Source organism: Pristis pectinata, chromosome 6 (genome assembly GCF_009764475.1).
Source record: "Pristis pectinata isolate sPriPec2 chromosome 6, sPriPec2.1.pri, whole genome shotgun sequence".
NCBI lineage: Eukaryota > Metazoa > Chordata > Chondrichthyes > Rhinopristiformes > Pristidae > Pristis > Pristis pectinata.
In genome coordinates, this window is record NC_067410.1 from 50781112 (window position 1) to 50804582 (window position 23471).

The 23471-nt window shown below is 45.2% G+C and overlaps 1 protein-coding gene across 3 annotated transcripts in view; it reads right to left on the reverse strand.

Moving 5' to 3' along the window:
• Nucleotides 1-23471, reverse strand: part of LOC127572046 (testis-expressed protein 264 homolog) — a 352734-nt gene that overhangs the window by 257357 nt on the left and 71906 nt on the right. Inside the window, exon 1 of one of the 3 annotated variants that reach the window (XM_052018881.1) lies at nt 10142-10356. The exons of the other annotated variants lie outside the window; for them this stretch is intronic. The gene's annotated coding sequence lies outside the window, so the exon portion shown is untranslated. Of the gene's footprint in view, nt 1-10141; nt 10357-23471 lie in introns of those variants that run through there. 3 annotated transcript variants of the gene reach the window in all.

Here is a 23471-nt window from a genome sequence, read left to right on the forward strand (position 1 = left end):
AGAGTCTAAGTGACATTAACACAGTCTTGACCCACATTATGAAGGGAATTTATCAACAACCTTGTTCTTTAAGAGTTTATATGATGTATTATTTATTCTCATAGAAGGCAAAAGACTGCTGTTACCAATGTTTGTACATGATCTTAGCTTCTACCAAAAGTTTAAGCTGCACAAAGTCAATAACCTCATTTGTCTATATTGATTAATGTTGCTTCTTGTGGCGACTCACCGTCTAGTCGGGCGAACCGGCTCGGCAGTCGGGTCGCGCAGCGTCGGAGCGACGAGGCCCAAGATGGCGGCGGGCCTCGTCTTTCCGAGCGACGGGGAGAACCCGCGTGCGGGAAAGTCCTGATGACGTAGGACTTACGTCATTGCCGGTTGTTTTGGGCAGGAACATTCTCCCTTAAAGGGCCCGCACAAGGCGGGAAAATAAACCAGTTCTGTTTGGCAATCCTCCGAGTAGAGTCTTGTTTTATTCCGCGGTAGCAACCGCTACATTGGTGACCTCGACGATCCAAACGGCTTTTGGACCCGCGAAATGGACGACAGCGCAGCAGCCAACGCAGTGGCCCTCAAGCTGCCCACCTTTTGGACACTTCGGCCCAGCGTCTGGTTTGACCAGGCCGAAGCGCAATTCCACCTTCGGCAGATCACCTCCGACTCCACGAAGTACTACCATGTGGTTAGCTCTCTGGACCAGGAGACAGCCGCCCAGGTTGGAGACTTCATCCAGTCGCCTCCAGAGGAAGATAAGTACCCAGCTTTCAAAGACCTTTTGATCCGGACCTTCGGCCTCTCCCGTCGTGAGCGCGCTGCCCGCCTGCTTCATCTGGACGGCCTGGGGGACAGATCCCCATCCGCCCTAATGAATGAGATGCTGCCATTGGCCGAGGGACACAAGCCATGCCTGATGTTCGAAAAGGCCTTCCTCAAACAGCTCCCCGATGACATCCACTTATTGTTAGCTGACGCCGACTTCAGCAACCCCCGTGAGGTGGCCGCCCGGGCAGATGTCCTGCAGAGGGCCAAGCGCGAGAGCGGTTCGTCCGTCAGTCAAATCACCAGGCCGCAAGCCCAACGCCTGCCTCGCCCGGCCCCAGCAACCGAGCAGCCACGCCCCAGGAACGCAGACGATGACACGGGTGACCAGCTGTGCTTCTACCATCAGAGGTGGGGTGCGGAGGCCCGTCGATGCCGCCCACCCTGCAAGTTTCAGGGAAACGCCAGGGCCAGCCGCCGCTGATGGCTACGGTGGCTGGCCGCCAACAGAGCCTCCTCTTCGTTCAGGACAAGAAATCTGGACGGCGTTTCCTCATTGATACTGGAGCGGAGGTCAGTATTTTGCCCCCAACAGGCCGCGACACTCGTGACAGGCCACCAGGTCCTCTACTCAATGTCGCCAACGGTACAACGATACGGTCTTTCGGCACCCGTACGCTTCAATTACACTTTGGCGGCAGCCGTTTTACCTGGACCTTTACCCTTGCCACCGTTGCCCGACCACTCCTAGGAGCCGATTTCCTTCGGGCCCACAACCTGTTAGTCGACCTGCGAAGGAAGCGGTTAGTCCACTCTAGCACTCTCCGGACCTATCCCCTGGGAGAAATCAGCCCACCAGCCCCGCGCCTGGACTCCATTTCCCTTTCTGGCGACAATTTTGCCAAGCTCCTAGCCAAATTCCCATCGATTTTGGCACCTTCGTTTACAAATTCTAGGCCCACACATGGGGTACGACACCACATCATTACCACAGGGCCACCCCTTCATGCCCGAGCACGACGATTACCTCCAGACAAGCTCCGCCTGGCAAAGGAAGAGTTCCGTCACATGGAGGAGCTGGGGATTGTTCGCAGGTCAGACAGCCCCTGGGCCTCCCCCCTGCACATGGTCCCCAAAGCCACCGGAGGGTGGAGGCCCTGCGGCGACTACCGCAGGCTGAATGACACCACCACCCCGGACCGCTATCCCATCCCTCACATCCAGGACTTCGCAGCGAACTTACACGGGGCCCGCATCTTTTCCAAAGTGGACCTCGTTAGGGGATACCACCAAATCCCAGTCCATCCGGATGACGTCCCCAAAACTGCGGTTATCACCCCATTCGGCCTGTTCAAATTCCTTCGGATGCCGTTCGGCCTTAAGAACGCCGCGCAGACCTTCCAGCGGCTGATGGACGCGGTAGGCCGAGACCTGGACTTCGTGTTCATTTACTTGGACGACATACTGATCGCCAGCCGTAACCGCCAGGAAAACCTTTCCCACCTCCGCCAGCTGTATTCCCGCCTCCGCGATTTCGGCCTCATGATTAACCCGTCCAAGTGCCAATTCGGACTTGACTCTATCGATTTCCTCGGCCACAAAATCACCAGCGACGGGGCAACACCCCTACCCGCCAAGGTGGATGCTATCTGCCATTTTGCCCGCCCCGACACAGTCAAAGGCCTACAGGAGTTCCTTGGGATGGTCAACTTTTACCATCGTTTCATCCCTGCAGCAGCCCATATCATGCGCCCTCTGTTCTCGCTGCTGGCTGGTAAGGGCAAGGACATCACCTGGACTGACGAGGCTGCGGCTGCTTTCGTTAAGGCCAAAGACGCCCTGGCAGACGCCACGATGCTGGTACACCCCAGGACTGACGTCCCGACTGCCCTCACGGTAGATGCGTCCAACACCGCGGTGGGTGGGGTACTGGAACAGCTACTCGAAGGCCGCTGGCAACCCTTGGCATTTTTCAGCAAGCACCTTAGACCGCCCGAACTGAAGTACAGCGCTTTTGATCGGGAACTTCTAGCGCTGTATCTGGCGGTCCGGCATTTCCGATACTTTCTAGAAGGCAGGCCTTTCACCGCTTTTACCGATCATAAGCCTCTGTCCTTTGCCTCCTCCAAAGTCTCCGATCCCTGGTCAGCTCGTCAGCAGAGACATTTATCCTACATTTCCGAGTTCACAACTGACATCCAACATGTCTCCGGAAAGGATAATGTCGTTGCTGATGCACTTTCCAGACTAACCATCCACAACCTATCCTTGGGTGTCGACTACACGGCCCTAGCTGACGCACAGCAAGCCGACGACGAACTGCCCAGCTACAGAACCGCAGTCTCGGGTCTGCAGCTCCAAGATTTCTTGGTTGGTCCAGGTCAGCGGACCCTACTTTGCGATGTTGCGACTGGTCAGCCCCGCCCTATAAGTCCCTGCAGCCTAGCGGAGACGCGTTTTTGACTCGGTACATGGGTTGGCGCACCCGTCCATCAGATCTACTGTCCGACTGGTCGCCAGCAAGTTTGTCTGGCATGGCCTGCGCAAACAGGTCAGTGAGTGGGCCAGGGCTTGTCCGCACTGCCAGACGTCAAAAATCCAGCGACACACCAAGTTCCCACCACAGCAGTTCGAGCCTACCCGTAGGAGGTTCGACCACATACACGTCGACCTCATGGGCCCTCTGCCGGTTTCAAGAGGAGCCCGGTACCTCCTTACCATCGTGGACCGGTTCACGAGGTGGCCTGAGGCAATCCCCCTGGCTGACATCACAACTGATTCCTGCGCCCGGGCGCTGCTCACAACTTGGGTCTCACGTTTTGGCGTTCCGGCCCACATCACTTCAGACAGAGGCACCCAATTCACTTCCAGTCTCTGGGCTGCATCAGCGAACCTGCTAGGGATGCAGCTGCACACCACCACGGCCTACCATCCTCAATCAAACGGGTTGGTGGAACGTTTTCACCGCCATCTGAAATCGGCCTTGATGGCCCGCCTGAAGGGTCCTAACTGGGTTGACGAGCTGCCTTGGGTCCTGCTCGGCATATGCACTGCCCCCAAAGAAGACCTCCGCACTTCATCAGCTGAGCTTGTATACGGGGCGCCACTAGTTGTCCCCGGGGATTTCATACCTGCCCTTCGGGACCAAGGGGAACAACCCCCAGCAGTCCTACAAAGACTGCGCGAGAAGCTTGGCGCCTTGGCCCCGATTCCCACCTCACGGCACGGTCAAGCCCCATCCTGCCAGCCCAAGGAACTACGGGACTGTGTTTGTTTTCGTTCGCAGGGGCACACCTCGGGCGCCATTGCAACGACCATATGAGGGACCGTTCCGAGTCATACGGAATAACGGATCCACTTTTATTTTGGACATTGGAGGCAGGGAACAGGTTTTCACGGCGGACCGCCTCAAACCGGCCCATTTGGATCTGCAACAGCCTGTCGAGGTTGCCACGCCGTGACGCAGAGGCCGCCCCCCTAAGCGGCAGCTGGCACAGCCCACGGACCTTGGGGACTGTCTCGCCGGTTCTGGGGGGGGGTTGTGTGGCAACTCACCGTCTAGTCGGGTGAACCGGCTCGGCAGTCGGGCCGCGCAGCGTCGGAGCGACGAGGCCCAAGATGGCGGCGGGCCTCGTCTTTCCGAGCGACGGGGAGAACCCGCGCGTGGGAAAGTCCTGATGACCTAGGACTTACGTCATTGCTGGTTGTTTTGGGCGGGAACATTCTCCCTTAAAGGGCCCGCGCAAGGCGGGAAAATAAACCAGTTCTGTTTGGCAATCCTCCGAGTAGAGTCTTGTTTTATTCCGCGGTAGCAACCGCTACATTCTTACCAATATGAAATTTACAAGCAGCAAATGTACAGCAGAATATAAACCATCTCCTCCACTTGTGGTTGTTGGTCCTGCTCTTCCATCCACCCAGCCACTCACTCTTTATATTTCAAAAATTAATAAAAAATAAATGCAAGAAATACAAAAACAGAATTTCTTTATAGTTTCATCCAGTCTAAAATGCATAGTGTTGTCATGTCTATAAATTCATAGTGTCATCAAGTTAATATATTCCATGTCCAAAGCACCAATGCCACTCACGTGGCCTCTTTGAACAATACACCCTTCAGCTGTTCCGCCACTGGGCCTCTCAGTGCCGTGGTGAAACAACCTTAGATTGAAGTCCTTCCCCACAAAGCCTTTGCACTTGGCTGCCAAGCTTCAGTACTTCAGTACTAACAGATGCTCCTACAGCCTGGAATGTACCAAGCAGCAGCAGTCCCTTACGGACATCTTGCTGTGCTGGAAGACCAACAAGTTTCAGGCAGACCAAAGTATGTCTTTCACCAAGTTGATGATCTTCTAGCAGCAATTGATGGTTGTCTCAGTGTGTGTCCCTGGGAACAGCCCATAGACCAGTGTCCTCTGTTACACAACTGTTAGGGATGAACCTTGACAAGGATCCTTGCATCCTTTTCCAGACCTTCTTTGTAAACGCATAGTCCACAAAGAGGTGGACAATTGTCTCATCCTCATCACAGCCATCTTGAGGGCAGCATATGTTGGGAGTGAGACTAAGGCCATACAGGAAGGATCTGAAAGGGGAGAGCCATTCTCACTGCCAGCAGAAGTTGTTCTTTGTGCTTGTTACTGAGTTTCGGCAATGAAGCATTCTGCCAAATGGTTTTGACAGTCTGTTCAGGAAGCCATTCCACAGGATCCATTGTGTCCTTTTCCTGTGATACCTGCAGGATGTTCTGTGCTGAACTCTGCCAGACCCATTGTTTGCTACACCAGGGACAGGTAGAACCTCAGCATGTAGCGATACTTGGTGTTTGCATACTTCAGTTCTATGCACAGCTTGAGCAGCCACAGACAAAGATGGCCATCAGGATGAGGACAATATTGGGTATGCTTTTCCCTCCATTCTCTGGAGACATGCATCTTGGATCCCCAGGGTAACTGCTGTGACTGAGGAGTTGGGTATGGGCCCCACCTGCATCTCATACATCAACACTGAGAACACCTCGCTCAACCCACTCGCTCCACCAATCTTTCTCCCTGTAGCTAACTTTCCATTTAATGCATTGCATTCAGTATAATTTCAAACAGCTTCAAGGGCAGGGTGAGCAAAAGTTTCCAGAAGCTCCCTCTCTCAGTTCATGATTTTGTACAAGAACAATTGAAGAAAGATGTAGCCATGAAGTATAATGTAACTAGGTGCATACTTACAATGCAGAAGGGAGCAGAATGTGTATGCGGTGGACCCACCACTTCTGCAAGACAAGGACAATGCTGGAGTTCCAGTCTCAGGTTGGTTAAATGCGTGGTTATCTGAGGAAGCTGTGTCACCTTGACTCCCACTGACTGCCATCAAAGCATCAGCCTGGGTCCTTACTTCCAAGTACAGTGGAATCTTTGACTAACCCTCTCACTCCAAGCAGTGCTGATTGATGCAGACAGTGGTTAGGATATGTGAGGAAGTGTGGTATGTGGAAACCAAGGAAGGGAAGAGCTACCCTGTTTGGAAATCAAAAAATCTGCAGACATTGGAAAGCTGAAATAAAATAGAAAATGCTGTTCTGATGAAGGCTGTTTGACCTGAAATGTCAACTCTTTTTCTCTTTGCACAGATGCTGCCAGACCTGCTGAGTGTTTCCAGCATTTTGTGTTTTCATGTCAGCTAATTTATTTGGTCTGGCCTCCCCTCTCCTCTCCTCCATACTGCCAAAACTTCTCCACTTTGATTGTGGACCCAGTTGAGAGTTCATAAACTCTGGTGAACTGCAGGGCCAGCAGATCTGAGTAGGCTGGTGAATGAGGAAATCCATTCCAATTCCACAGTGAAATGCTATGAATATTACACTGGAGACAAAAAAATTAAGTAGAACAAACTTAACAATAACTTGCTCAACTCATAAACGAGAGAGTACTGACAGCAGTTTCTGGAACAATGGTCAAGCACTATACGTCAAAGGTTGGAGACAGGGTTTAGGTGTTTCTACCGAGGCAGTGTTGGTAAGCTGGGCTCCAGCGGACGTTGTTCTGAATTCCAAATTACAGAGGAGGTTTTTTAAGCTTTGATAAGGACATATTATTAATACAAACTATTCTCATTAAATCTCATCAATTTTTTTCTTACAGAAATGAAAATTGGTCCCACAAAGAATTCTACATGGTCATTTCCAGAGCAATCCTTGTTCACTGAGTATGCACATTAAGCAAAACACTGAAGACTACCAAATTGAAATGAGTTGTTTTTGGCAAGCGCAAAGCTAGCAAGGATTCCCTTACTCACTTCCCCAACAACCTCGACAACAGTCATACAAAGAACCTGTCAGCATGACCAGCTTATGTACATGTTATTCTTTTTAATACTGCATATCTATCCCATCACCCTACCCTGCAGTCCCTCCTAATTACAGAGCATCTTGCACATACTAAGCATTTTGATCATGCAGTTCCATGCATATCACTCACACCTGTAAAGCAAGTAGAGTACATAGATTTGTCATCAACTGTCATGCAACCCACATTTCAAATCTGACCTGTCAAACTGGTGTACATTGATGCAACACACAGTGGGCCAGAAGTCAGGTCTGAACAGCAGGAAGTAGTCTTGTATTTGCACCTGTCTGAGCAACAATGTTTCTGGGCTAGCGAAGACTTTCAAGGGCAGTGGTGACAGAGTTCTGCCACTTCCTTCAGGCTGAGCTCAAAGTATGCACCCGTGCTGGGATTGCTCTGTCTGTAGAGGAGGTTGCGTGTCATGTATCAGCCTCCGAATCATTGCAGACAGCAGCAGCTGTTATATGACTTGTCTCGCAGTTTGCAGCACACTGATGTATTCACAATGTCATGGAGGCTCTCTACTGAAGGAGAGAAGAATTCATCTCCTCTCCTTGAGTACACAGTAGCAGTTCTCTGTAGGCTGCTGATTCAGAAAATCTAATCCAAGTCTTCACAAATTATGTGCTTGGAAAACATTAGGAGAAGCTGAACATTGATCCCAGAAGAGTTTGTCAACAAAAAAGATTTTATTTTAAGGTGCTGGGGAGTAGATATAGAGAAGATGTCAGGGGTAAGTTTTTTTACTCAGAGAGTGGTGAGTGCGTGGAATGGGCTGCCGGCAACGGTGGTGGAGGCGGATACGATAGGGTCTTTCAAGAGACTGTTAGATAGGTATATGGAGCTGAGTAAAATAGAGGGCTATGGGTAAGCCTAGTAATTTCTAGGGTAGGGTCATGTTCGGCACAGCTTTGGGGGCCGAAGGGCCTGAATTGTGCTGTTATTGTTCTATGTTCTATGTTCTATCACTCCCTTAGTGCATAAATGATATATGAACAACTTCAGAAGATTTTCATGGTCAATGCAATGCATCCAGAAAGCTTGCCCAAGTCTTTTATTCTCAGACAATCTGCTATGCCCATTACACTGTAGCTGTATGAATACAAAAGAGACTGCAGATGCTGGAATCTAGGACAAAAACAGAACACTGGAAGAACTCACTGGGTCAAACAGCATCTGTGGAGGCAAAAGGTGTGGGTCAAGACCCTGCATCTGGAATGAGGGGGAACACCCCCAGTGCTCTCCACACACTCACCTGTCCAACTAGCTTTCTTCTCCCTTTGTTCTTCACTCCCATCCCCTCCTTCCAACTGGTTCTATCTGCCCATCATCCCCTCCATCATTCCACCTATTGCATACCAACCTCTGTCTCGCACACACCTGATTCCATCTGCCCTCATCCCCTCCCCATCTGGTCCCACCTTTCATCTTACAACTTCTATCCCACCTCCCTACATACTGCTACTTACCAGTTATCTTTCCTGTTTCCTCTCAGTGCTGATGCAGGATCTTGACCTAAAACATCAATTTTCATCTTTTGCCTCTGCAGATGCTGCTTGACCCACTGAGTTCTTCCAGCGTTCTGTTTCATACTGCAACTGTAGTGCCAGATGCGAGACAGGAGCTAGATTCCTCATCCTTGTGCAAGCTCCTGGAGATGCTGGATGACCGACAATTGCAGCCAAAATGAGTCTTGTGAAGACTGCTCTTGGAGTTCACAAAATGAAATTACATTGTCTGGATAAGCCCTCCAATAACCTCTGAAGGGCTTCCTGCTTTGTCGGCTGCTGTATCCTCCCAGTTTCCACCAAGACTTCAAGGTCAGTAATGGAGAAGCAGAGTAGCTTCACTTAAGCCTGACCACCTTTCCAGTAAATACTGTAGTTCACTCCAGGTTGTGCAATGTTTTCCAGCAGCAGTTTCAGTGAGACAGCTCCCCTTTAACAGGACCAGGCACAACATTTGCATGTTAGTTTTGGACAGAGTGGGGGACTCCTGAAATTACCCTCAGTTACTCTGCATCGATACAAAATATGATTGTAATTGATACCACTTAGATATATATTTGCTTTAGATGTATGCGTGAAAAATCAATTGTGAATACCAGGTGCCAAACTGCCACTGGTCCCCGTGGTGTCACTGTTGTTGCACATTTTCACTTTCTAGATCCATGTAAAGTCTAATATCAGTCTCACGTGAAATTGGTCTAAAAGAGCTCAGAATCTCTGGGAACTTTATAAACTTACTATCAAAACTCATGCTCCAATAAGGAATGAGCTATAATTATTTTTTTTAAATCTAAAAGAGACACAGGCCACATGCACAGAATTCAATCCTAGAAGGCAAAGTGCCATTTGCAGAACTTAATCTAGCTACCGGGTTCAGACCATATGAATGGCACCTTCAGAACACTGATGGTCCTTTGAGTAATAAAAACAAAAATTCAGCCATGCCTCTCCAAACCTATGTTTGTACAACTCTTCATCCTACATTAGAAACAGTAATGGAAAAGAACGCATTGCTTTGACATATATTTTGTGAAATTTCTTGTGGAAAAAGAGATAAGCAAATAATATTCCTGTGATCAAGCAAGCTACAAGTCTTCCACTTGAAAAAAGCAACCAAAGATTCTTCAAACTTCGGTCTAATGCATTACTGCTCATTACAAATAGACAAGAAGTTTAAAAAATAAAGCAGAGGGATAAGAAGAAAACAGTGGGGAAAAATAAAGAGTCCCACGATAGCCTCATCAGCCACGTCAGAATACACAAAACTAAAGTGGAAACCAGTTATCTTTGATACCAAGAAGAAAAGAAAATAACATAACTTGTTAACCACTGGTTAAAGAATTGGCTTGCTCAGTATAGAGTAAGATTGAGAAAAATGCATACTAGCTCATTTATTTTATTCACAACATAAATAAGTCACAATCTAACAAATGTTGCATTTATATGGCACCTTTAAACACAGAAGAATGGTATGAGGTACCCCAGAAAGACACATGGAAAAAGACCAGCAACAAGTTTTGAATGTCAACAACTTACATTTAGAAAGATCTCCATGTAAAAAGGAATAGAGCATTGTAATTTACAAGGTGAAGGTGCACCTGCCAAACAGGAAATAAAAGGATCAGTGGAACCAACATCAAGGTCCAATAAGTTTTCCTGAACCTTTTGAGGAGGGAAGAAATAAATAGCACAGCAATTGAGTTGAGAAGACTTCTGGAGAGCAGAGATACAGCATCTGAAAGATTAGTGCTTGTAGAGAAACAGAGGGAGTGGGAAGCAGGAGTAAACAAAGCATTAGAGGGAGCTGGAGGCAGGCAATAATCCAGCAATAGAAACAGAGGGGGAAGGGGGCTGGCTGTAATCCAGCAATAGAAACAGAGGGCGCAGGGGGCTGGCTGTAATCCAACAGTTCTGGATCACCTGAATTTGTGAAGCACAGCCTGCTTCAGCAAATGATAAATATCTGCCTTTTTTAACTTTTTAATGTTTACAAAATATTTTTGATATATCTTTTCATTACCACATTTCCTACAAATTAATCAAAGAATCTCTATTAATAATACAGCTTACTTAGAAACTATTCACACAAACAAGGTTAATATCTGCAAACTCTTGCAACAGATAGTTCTCATACTTGTAAAATAAATGACAATTATTTAATAATCCAGTGAGATCACATCTGACCTGTATCTGTTTCATACACACCCTTTGAACAGGCTGGGACAGCACAGGTGAGACTGACAGGAATTCCGGTGTGTGGCATTTTTCCCAGAAGATGCAACAACTAGAACATCAGTGTCAAACAGAATACAGTAGGTACAGAATCCATCTGTCAATATCAGAAACCTCCAAGAGCTCCTGCAGCAGGGTATTAACTGGTTACACCCAGAATCTGTCTCTCCAAACCAAGTTTTCAAGTTTATTCATGTGGTACTCTTCCAATCAAATTGACTTTACACAATTCCCTCACACCACCCACAATGAGTGTTCATGGACAATTCAACAGCATTATTGCTGGCACATTCTAATTAATGCTGAGAAGTTGCACAGAATAAACCTGTGTTTTCTTGTTAGTACATAAAACAAAATAAATTAATGCACTAACAGGAATTAAACATTCAAGGTTCCTAATGTAGAAAAAGTCACATCGAAGAAATCAAACGCTGATTGGGTCATCGTTTTGCAGAGTTATGCTGAGCTTTAGGTTGCCTGCCACTTTAATGCAACCATTCCACTCTGATCATTCTGTCTGTGGCCTCCTGCTCTGTTACAATGGGGCCTAATACAAGCTTCAGGAACAATACTTCAAATTCTGGCTGGGTAGGTTGCAACCTTCCAGAATATCAAATTCTCCAACATTAGGTAACTGACTTTTTTTGTCTGTATCAGAAGTGCCATTTCTGTCTGTTGACATTTTGGTTCAGTTTTTCTGTTTTATTTTCCTTTCTTTTACTTAGTCTAGTTTGTTGGACACATCCCAAAGTATTACCATTTGCAACATATTACAAAGACAAAGAAACTTAATCTGATTTTAACTGCTCCTTAACTGCCACACTAGGTCATCTGGCTTCACTCTGTCAGAGACTTTCCTGCATCCTCACCACAAAATTCAGCATCAGAAGTTTGCAAAGGAACATCGAAACAAGCCTGATGCATTTTGGAAACAAGTCCTGTGGACTGATGAAGTTAAAATAGAACTTATTGGCCACAATGAGCAAAGGTATGTTTGGAGAAAAAAGGGTGCAGAATTTCATGAAAAGAACACCTCTCCAACTGTTAAGCATGGGGGTGGATCGATCATGCTTTGGGCTTGTGTTGCAGCCAGTGGCACGGGGAACATTTCACTGGTAGAGGGAAGAATGAATTCAATTAAATACCAGCAAATTCTCGAAGTAAACATCACACCATCTGTAAAAAAGCTGAAGATGAAAAGAGGATGGCTTCTACAACAGGATAACGATCCTAAACACACCTCAAAATCCACAATGGACTACCTCAAGAGGCACAAGCTGAAGGTTTTGCCGTGGCCCTCACAGTCCCACGACCTAAAAATCATTGAAAATCTGTGGATAGACCTCAAAGGAGCAGTGCAAGCAAGACGGCCCAAGAATCTCACAGAACTAGAAGCCTTTTGCAAGGAAGTATGGGCAAAAAGCCCCCAAACAAGAATTGAAAGGCTCTTAGCTGGCTACAGAAAGTGTTTACAAGCTGTGATACTTGCCAAAGGGGGTGTTACTAAGTACTGACCATGCAGGGTGCCCAAACTTTTGCTTCGGGCCCTTTTCCTTTTTTGTTATTTTGAAACTGTAAAAGATGGAAATAAAAAAAGTAATCTTGCTTAAAATATTAAAGAAATGTGTCATCTTTAACTTTATGCCTTTTTTAAATCAGGTCATCTTTTACTCACTTAGCTATTCACAGTAACAGAAATTTTGACCAGGGGTGCCCAAACTTTTGCATGCCACTGTACATAAGCATTAGATATTTCCAGCATTCTCCTTTTAGTTTTAAATTTCACCTACATTGCAAAGCTCTGTTTTCTCTGTCTCTTACTGCCCTCATTAATCTGTTAACCTGAGTTTTTCTATGAAATTCCCAGCACTCTTGGAAGCACTGCATTAGATTCTCAAGCCTAAAGATAAAAACAAAAGCATTTGTTTCACCATATCAGCAGGCTTTTCAAACTCATGAGCTTTACCAATAGAATCTGCTAGAGACAACAGCCTCTACCAGCCTATTTTGCCTTGGATTCCACCATGGTTATAAAGAGTAATCATCTCAGAAAGTGCTCTCTATTCTGAAAGTATTTATGGAGGCAGCAAAGTTTCTGACAGAGAATTTAATAAAAATATTCTCATGCATCAATATACAGGATAAAAATAAAACAGAACACCTGTGAAGATATTTTTTTGAGAAAAAAGAATCCTGTACTTCTACATTTCAAAGTTGGCTCATTCCAGTTTCTGTTTGATGAGAATTTCCACAGCACAGTGAATTCTAAAGGGAGATCTGCAACAAACAGACTGAAGCTCTGACCTGTAGGACTAATTAACAGACCTGTTTAAAAGACAAGCACTGTATGCAATTTATTTCCTGCTGGCAGCTCAATGTGGGCATTTGGATCTCCAGAATGAACTGAGTGCCTGTAAGCAACATGGCATCCTCCCCCGCTCCTGGATGTAGACTGTTGAGTGTTACTGCTCGACATATGCAGATGGGAAAAAGCAGGATGAGGTGACAAAAACACAGCACCTGCAGATTACAGGAAGCAACGCACTGCACCAGCTGCTCTCCACTTTCAAAATGTCACCGGATGCCTTTGTTCCATATGCAACAAGATCTGGAAAAATGATAATGAAAGATTCTGATTGGCTGCAACCTTTTTTAATAAGGTCTTTTTGACGACTAATTCTATCCACACTCCCTGTTTTGGAAATTCATGTTTAATTCAGTTTTTGCATCAAAGCTGCAAAAGTTTCCTGTCCTCTGAGAGGTAAATGAAACAAAATCATTTTAAACTTTAGAAAGTATAATTATGCTTGGTAGGATTCCAATTCAAGTTGGACATTTTCTTGCTGGTTTCATCCCAAAATCCACCACCTCCAATCAATCAACCAGTCTTTTTCTCACCTTCAATACTTTTAAAACCAACGAAAAACTTTCTTTGAAAACAATTTTTTTAACAACCCTATTCATTTTCTCACAATTAATCACAGCAGAGTTCTGGAGATTAATAGTTAAATCTTTAATCAGATCAAGATCAGCACTCAAGCACCACCACTCTCCATGTTCCATCCTCCGTGTTCAATAATATTATATTAAAGTAAATCCCTGGAAAAAATCCTGCTTTCCTTGGTTATACGGCTGCCATTGATCTGTTATGTACAATTTAGGTTTTCATTGGATTGTTAGAAAATTTCTAAAATGTAACCAGGTGCCATTTATAACACATAAGTCAACATTTTCACACTTCCTTCACAAGTCAGTCACTGAGGTTTTCAATGAATTTTCAGCTACTAAGCAAAGAACAGAGCACTAGCACTGATTCCTGTTCTTCTCCATCCCTGTTTTGTCTTTGATTTAGCTCAGTCCACACAATGAGCAACTAATCTGGAGTTCAATTGTGAGATCATAAGGAACAGAAGCAGGAGTAGATCATTCAGCCCTTCATGCTTGCTCCACTATTCAATGAGACCAGACTAACCTTTCATCACAGTGCTATGGTGTTGCACTAAACCCATTCCATTGATTCCCTTATTATCTAAAAATCTATCATCATCTTGAATACACTCAGCATGGCCTTCTTGAGTAAAGATTGGACAAAGATTCACCATCATCTGGGTGAAGTAAGTTCATCACTTTTCTATGCTGAATGGCCAACCCCTGATTTTGAGACTGTGATGCATGGTGTTAGGGATTGTTAGGCAACTGTAACCAGGAGTTTTGGGGGGTAGCAGTCAGTAATACGAACAAGAACCCAATCCTGCACTGACCACTACTACCTCCTACCCAAGATCCACAAACAGAACGGTCCGAGTAGGTCTATTGTTTCAGCCTGCTCTTGTCCAACCATACTTACTTCTTCTTACCATGACTCAACCCTGTCCCCTTGGTTCATTCCTGTTCCACTTACATCCTCTGCTATTTTGACAATTTCCCTGATCCCAAGTGGCTCAAGTTCACCATGGATGTTCAATCCCTCTTATACCTCCATCCCACATCAGGAAGGTTTGAGGACCCTCCATTTCTTCCTTGAACAGAGACCAACCAAATTCCCCTCCACCAATACATTCATTTGGTAGGTGGAACTTGTCCTTACACTCAATAACTTCTCCTTCGATTACATTCACTTTCTCCAGATTAAAGGTGTAGCTGTGGGAACTCGTATGAGCCCTAGCAATGCCTGTCTTTTTGTTGGGTACATCAAACAGTCCTTGAACCAAGTTTATATGGGACCAAACCCTAACTCTTTCTCCAAACAGATCGTTAACTACTTTGGTGCTGCATCCTGCATCCATACAGAACTTGAAAATTTCATCACTTTTTCCGACAATTTCAACCCTGGTCTCGCATTTACATGATCCATCTCTGACACTTCCGTTCCCTTTCTGGATCTCCCTGTCTCTATCTCAGGAGATATATTAACCACATACATCTTTACCAAACCCACAGACTCCCACAACTATACATCCTATCATCCTGCCTCCTATAAGGACTCCATTCCTTTTTCCAAGTTTGTTTGTTTATATTGCACTTGTTCTAATGTTGAGGCCTTTTGGTGCCTCTAAAATGTCCTCCTTCTCCTAAAGTGTGGCTTCCCCTCTGCCATAGTGGATGGTGCTTTGAGCAGCATTTCCTCTATTTCCCATACGTCTGCTCTCACCCCCTTTCTCCCAAGACAGAACATATATAGAGTTTCCCACCCACCAGCCTTTACATTCAATGTATTAGCCTTCACAATTTCCATCAGTTCCAACATGATTCCACCATCAGTCACATCTCCTTTCCTTCCCTTACTGCATTTCACAGGGGCCACTCACTTCGTGACTTCCTAGTCCACTCTTCCATCCCCACTCACCACTCCCTGGTCCACAGCATCTTCCCATGCAACCAGAGGAGATGTAACATGGAGACACAAGAAACTGCAGATGCTGGAATCTGGAGCAACTCAAAAAAAGCTGGAGGAACTCATGAAGTCAAGCAGCATCAGTGGAGGGAAATGAACAGTTGACCTGCTGAGCTCTTCTAGCTTTTTGTGAGATGTAAGACTTGTGCTTTCACCTCTTTCCTTCCCACCATCCAAGGCCCAAACAATCATTCCAAGTGAAGCAGCAATTCACTTGCACTTCTTTCAATCTAGCATACTGCATTCAGTGTTCACATTGTAACCCCCTCTACACTGGAGAAACCAAACGCAGATTGAGTGATCACTTTATGGAGTACCTGCATTCAGTCCACAGGGAAGATGCTGAGCTTTGTGTTGCATGCCACTTTAATTCTCAATCCCACTGCCCTTCTGACCCATCTGCTTGTGGCCTCTTCCACTGCTATAGTGAGGCCCAACATAAACTAGAAAAATAAGATCATATTTTCCATCTTTACATTTGTAACCTTCTGGAATGAACTTCGAATTCTCCAACTTCAGGTAAACTGATCTCTCATCCTTTCTCATGATCATGCTCCCTTTCTCACCCCATTTCTTTTAAATGTCTTGTTAATAGTCAGTACTCGTGCTCCTTATCAGTTGACCTATTTTAAGATATCTCCATATGGTCTTTTGTCTTATAACTCTGACCCCTAACCCAGCTCTGCATTGAAAACTGTAAACCCTACCCTCTTGCCCCAGTTCTGAGGAAGGGTCACTGATCACAAAACATTGATTGTTTCTTTCTTTCTACAGATGCTACTTAGTTGGCTGAGTTCTTCTCCAGCATTTCTGTTTTTGTTGCCTGTAAGTTTCAAGAACCCATTATGTCAAGTGGCTGCTATCTGTGTAAACACCACGCAGCTGCCATTGTGCAGGATAATGGACTATATTTATAAAGGTACGTCCTGATAATTTCAATTGCTGGTTACTCCTTGTAGTGCCAATAAAGGGCTAGGGATTCTGAGATATCAATATGGATGCTATAGAAATAGGTTGCTTGCTTATTATCATTCCTATTAACCATACCCTCTCTCTCCCTCACATTCAATTTTGGTGGCAAGTTACAATCTGGAGACAGTCAAGATTTCACTAATAAAATCAGCAAAGGAGTGGTGCAGTAAGAATTCCACCCACGCACACTTAATAAAACACTGTGTTTTAGGCAGCTGCACCAGATAACTTTGTTTTCAACAACTGTACAAGGTTTTACTACATTTCATAACACTACATTTCAAGACGTAATGCTCAAAAATATGGATAAGTTCCTTATCTGCCTTATTTTCTATTACTCTGCCTTAGCATTTCTAAGTATAATTTCTTAAAAACATTATTACATATTTTTGCTTCAAGACCATTACTGATGCTACTGTAATTAGGCTGCAGGGGTGGCCAATTTACACCACAGGCAACTCAGAACTCAGTCCGGTCCTCCGGATGCAGGCTCCTCTACATCGGTGAGACCCGACACAGGTTGGGGATCGCTTCACCGAGCACCTTCGCTCCATCCGCCATAACAGCCAGGATCTCCCGTGGCCAGCCATTTTAATTCCACTTCCGATTCCCACACCAACATGCCTGTCCACAGTCTCCTCTACTGCCAAGTTGAGGCCAGACGCAGATTAGAGGAACAGCACCTCATGTTCCGCCTTAGTAGAGTCTCCAACCTAACAGCATGAACATCGATTTCTCCAACTTCTGGTAACCACTCCCCTCTGTCCCCCACTTTGTTTTCCATTATCCCACCGGCCCCATCACCCCTTCCCTTTCCACTCCCCCGCTTTCTCAATCTGCCCATCACCCACACATTCCTCCCACTGGTTCCAGTTCTCACCTCCTTCCCTTTATTCCATGGTCCTCTGTCCTCTCCTATCAGATTCCGTCTTCTTCAGCCCTTTGTCACTCCCTCCCCTCACCTGGATTCACCTATCACCCACCAGCTCTTGCTCCACTCCCTCTCTCCACCCTTTTATATTGTCTATCTCCCCTTTTTCTTTCCAGTCCTGAATAAGGGTCTCGACCCGAAACATCCACTGTCCTCTTTCCTCCACAGCTGCAGCCTGACCTGCTGACTTCTTCCAGCATTTTAAATGCTACTTCAGAACTCAGTCATAGAACATAGAACATCACAGCACAATACAGGCCCTTTGGCCCACAATGTTGTGCTGACATTTTATCCTGCTCGAAGACCTATCTAACCCTTCCCTCCAACATAGTCCTCCATTCCTCTATCATTCATGTGTCTCTCTAAGTGTTTTAAATGTCCTTAATGTATCTGCCCCCACAACCTCTGCAGGCAGTGCATTCCATGCACCCACCACTCTCTGTGTAAAAAACTTACCCCTGACATCCCCCTTATACCTTCCTCTAATCACCTTAAAATTACGGCCCCTCATAGAACCATAAGAACCATAGAACAGTACAGCACAATACAGGCCCTTTGGCCCACCATGTTGTGCCGACCTTTAAACCATGCCTAAGACTATCTAACCCCTTCCTCCCACATATCCCTCTATCTTAAATTCCTCCATAAACTTATCTAACAATCTCTTGAACTTGAACAACATACCTGCCTCCACCATTACCCAAGGCAGCGCATTCCATGCACCAACCACTCTCTGGGTGATAAACCTCCCTCTGATACTCATCACTTTAAAGCCATGCCCTCTTGTATTGAGCATTGGTGCCCTGGGAAAGAGGCGCTGGCTGTCCACTCTATCTATTCTTCTTAATATTTTGTATACCTTGATTATGTCTCCCCTCATCCTCCTTCTCTCCAAAGAGTAAAGCCCAAGCTCCCTTAGTCTCTCCTCATAATCCATACTCTCCAATCCAGGCAGCATCCTGGTAAATCTCCTCTGCACCCTTTCCAATGCTTCCACATCCTTCCTATATTGAGGCGACCAGAACTGGACACATATTCTAAGTGTGGCCTAACCAGAGTTTTGTAGAGCTGCATCATTACCTCACGGCTCTTAAACTATATCCCACGACTTATGAAAGCTAACATCCCATAAGCTTTCTTAACTACCCTATCCACCTGTGAGGCAACTTTCAGTGATCTGTGGATATGAACCCCCAGATCACTCTGCTCCTCCACACTACCCAGAATCCTGCCATTAACCTTGTACTCCGCCTTGGAGTTTGTCCTTCCAAAGTGTACCACTTCACACTTCTCCGGATTGAACTCCATCTGCCACTTCTCAGCCCAGCTCTGCATCCTATCAAGCTTTGACAAGCCCTCCACACTATCCACAACACCACCAACCTTTGTGTCGTCTGCAAACTTGCTAACCCACCCTTCTACCCCCTCACCCAAGTCATTAATAAATATCACGAAAAATAGAGTTCCCAGAACCAATTCTTGTGGGACACCGCTAGTCACAGCCCTCCAATCTGAATTGCACTCCCTCCACCACAACCCTCTGCTTTCTACAGGCAAGCCAATTCTGAATCCACACAGCCAAGCCTCTCTGGATCCCATGCACTCTGACCTTCTGAAGAAGCCTACCATGTGGAATCTTGTCAAACGCCTTACTAAAATCCATGTAGACCACATCTACTGCACTACCCTCATCAATCTTCCTGGTCACCTCCTCAAAGAACCCTATCAGGCTTGTTAGGCAAGATCTTCCCTTCACAAAGTCATGCTGGCTGTCCCTAATTAGTCCATGATTCTCTAAATGCTCATAGATCCTATCTCTTAGAATCCTTTCTAACAGCTTGCCCACCACAGACGTAAGGCTCACTGGTCTGTAATTCCCTGGACTATCCCTACGACCTTTTTTGAATAAGAGGACAACATTTGCCACCCTCCAATCCATCGGTACCATTCCCGTGGACAACAAGGACTCAAAGATCCTAGACAACGGTTCAGCAATCTCCTCCCTCACCTCGTGGAGCAGCCTGGGGAATATTCCGTCAGGCCCTCGGAACTTATCTGTCCTAATATTTTCTAACAGCTCCAACACATTCTCTCTCTTGATATCTACATACTCTAGAACATTAACCTTACCAACACTGTCCTCAGCGTCATCAAGACCCCTCTCCTGGGTGAATACTGAAGAGAAGTATCCATTGAGAACCTCACCCACTTCCACAGCTTCCAGGCACATCTTCCCACCTTTGTCTCTAATCGGACCTACCTTTACCCTCGTCATCCATCTGCTCTAAAGCCTTTTCATGTCCCCTTCTTGCTCTCCTCAGCCCCTTCTTTAGTTCCTCCCTTGCTACTCTATATTCCTCATGAGCCCTTTCTGATCCTTGTTGCTTACACCTTATGTATGCTGCCTTCTTCTTCCTAACTAGTTGTTCCTCCTCTCTTGTCACCCATGGTTCCTTCACCCTGCCATTCTTTCTCTGCCTCACCCGGACAAATTTATCCCTAACATCCTGCAAGAGATCCCCAAACATCGACCACATCTCCAGAGAACATTTCCCTTCAAAAATATCAGCCCAATTTACACTCTCAAGTTCTAGCCTTACAGCCTCATAATTTGCCCTTCCCCAATTAAATATCTTCCTGTCCTCTTTGCTCCTATCCTTGTCCATGACAATGCTAAAGATTATGGAGCAGTGGTCGCTGTCCCCCAAATGCTCCCCCACTGAGAGATCTGTCACCTGACCCAGTTCATTACCTAATACTATATCTAATATGGCAGTCCCTCTAGTCGGTCTGTCAACATACTGTGACAGGAATCCATCCTGGACACACTTAACAAACTCTGACTCATCTAAACCTTTCAAGCTATAAAGAATGTCATGACCCATACACTCAATCACCAAAAGCAACAGAAACTTATATGAGAGACAAAATAAAACAGATCTTAAAAGAAAGTCCTGTGTCAGGAAAATGAAATTCCTGTCTAATCCCTGATGGGATCAAAATGAACTCCAAGGAGACCACCACAAGCGAGAGGCACACCCCATCTATCTTTCAAGTGGATTGATATCAGCTTCAATCAAAGATATCTCCAACTCCTCTTCAAACACTTCCAATGAATCTACTGATGCCTGTGCAAAGTAACTATATCCAATTGCAGATTCCCTCACTAAACCATATTTTAAGAGCATATCCATGTACATGTGCAATATTCTGTCAAAGGCATTCCCCTGGGCCAAACATCCATATCCATGTCCCTCACATAGTTATTCTATCCATGAGTATATCCATAAGGCTGTCAGAGATCTTCCTCCAGGGAATGATACAGGGCAGATCCGGGAAAATCATCAGCTCCAGAATAGACTTGATTCATACAGACTTGACTCACCCTTGGATAGAATCTTGTAAACCACATTGAGCTGTGAGATGGGTTGCGAATTTCTGATTTTTTTCCCTATCCCACTTCTACATGTAGATGAAGGTGATGATACCTTTTCTCAAGGAATTCTGATCTGTTGCCAACTAGAAGCATAGCACTGTACACTTTCTCCAGGCCTCTAGCAATCCAGTCCCACACAACCAAGTACAATTCATCTGGAAGCCAAAATTTCTGGGAATTTTATTCATTTTGAAGGAACAGCTAGACCTAATCAGCTCATATAGAATTACTGAGTGGTCCAGACTTTCCCATTTGCTGTCATCTAAAATTGCCAAGATAGAGGACAGGAAGTTCTAGGAGGTGATGGTGTCTGTGTCCTCTAAATCATATAGCAAAGTAGAGAAAGATTTACAAATCCTTAATATGTCTGGTTGTGAGAACATCGCTTCTTTGCTACTGATCACCAAGTTCCTTTTGTGAATCTCTAGAAGATGGGCGAGCACAGCTCATCCAGACTTGCCACCATTTCTTACACACAAGGATTCAAAATGCCTTAAGCCAACTAAAAAAAGCAGGACTTTGGGAGTAGATGGTATTCCCGCTGAAGTTCTGAAACCTGACGGTAAGGAACGTCAGTCACAATTCCATAATCCCATCATCTGCATCTGCAAAGAGGAGGTCATGCCAAGAGGACCTCAGAAATGACATAATTCTGACTAGCTTCAAGGAAGGAGACAGATCAGTAACTACAAAAGAGACTCTTTACTGTTTGTCACAGACATTATCGCTAGGGTTGTACAGAAGGCATAATCTTCACCATGTGACACACCAAGAGAAGTGCAGGGAACAACACAAACCACAACACACAGCCTTTTTGACCATCATTATTATTTTGAGTACACAATTATTAATTACACTGTTCATTTCCATTCGCCAGATCTTGGTTCGACATGTGCTTGCAAAAAGATCAAGTTTTGGGCTGAAGTGGAAAGTTGCAATCATGCCATGTAAGTGCCAACAAATGAACATCTCCAACAGGAGACAGTCCAAGGACATTCCCTTGAAATTCCACTGCTTTACCATTAATGCGTCTCCTACCATTCACATCCTGGAACAGGAGTCACAAATGACGACCAGCATAAAAAATGTAATTGCAAGAACACATCAGAAGCTAGGTATTTTTCCTCTCCTGATTCCCCAAAGTTTTTTTTTATCTTCTACAAGGCACAAATTATTTCTGCATGTCTGGAGAAGTGCTGCTGATCCAATAACAGGGGCAGCTTGACACCATCCAAGACAAAGAATCCCACATGATTGGCACGCCCTCCACCACTGTGGCTGTCATGTGCAGAAGCTACAAAAGGCACTGCAATAACTCACCAAGGTTTCTTCTGCAGTAACTCCCAAAAGTAGCAGAATTAGGAGAACACCGCCACTTGTAATCCTTCAAAGTCATACATTATTCTGACTGAAAGTCTTTCTCTGTTGCCAGGTCAAACTCCCTACCCAAATGCACTGTGGGAGCACCTTCAACACATGGACTGTAACAGGGCAAAGTGGTGGTAAGTTCCCACTTTCTCATGGGAATTAAGGATGGACTACCATTATTGGCCATGCAAGCAACTCCAACGTATCATGACATACTACATAGAAGTAGAGGAATTGTTTATGTATTGATGATCCTTGATTTTACAAGAACTGGAGCTAAGCTGCAACCAACATATAGGCAAATAACTTTTAATAAAGTACAACTTGAAACTAAACATTAAAGGTATTCAGGGTAGGAGGAGAGTTGTGCATAAAAGCAATACTTTTGCATTTTAGAAACACAGCACACAATGACAGGTTTTGACATGAATTACTTTACTGCATCTGGTATTTGGCAGACAAGTTTCAAATGCTCTAATGGTGACACTGTTTATTGTCCTGACCTACGAGTCCATGCGATGTTCATGAAAGCTAAAGACCTTATTTACAAATGTAGTACTCAAAAGACAAACAAAACCCTGCAAGCCTCTTGTAAGAGCATATATCACGGTTTGTGATTTTTGGAACTTGATCATATAGCTACCACAAATCCTGATAATTAAACACATGTTTGTTAGTGTGTCACAGTAATGAAAGCCAGTTGGACAGACTTCAGGCGTTGTGTAAAATTCATCAGACAATCCATCTGCAGACTCCCTAGCTAAAACTGTTAATTAGACAAACTTATAGCACAGCACCTACTCCAGAGATCAGAAAATGGCTTTCCCAACCATCTGTCACTGAATACTTCAAATTCTTCTGAAGCCACTGGATTTAAATGAAGTGTGAGGTTTGCTTCCAAATGTTATTTTTTGTAGTTAATAAAAAATGTCAGTGCTCCCTACTAACCAGTTAATCCCCCAAATTATGACGACAATTTCCTACCTATTTTGTCCTAATTTACCATGTTATTTCTTCCTAGACTTGGGTGCCA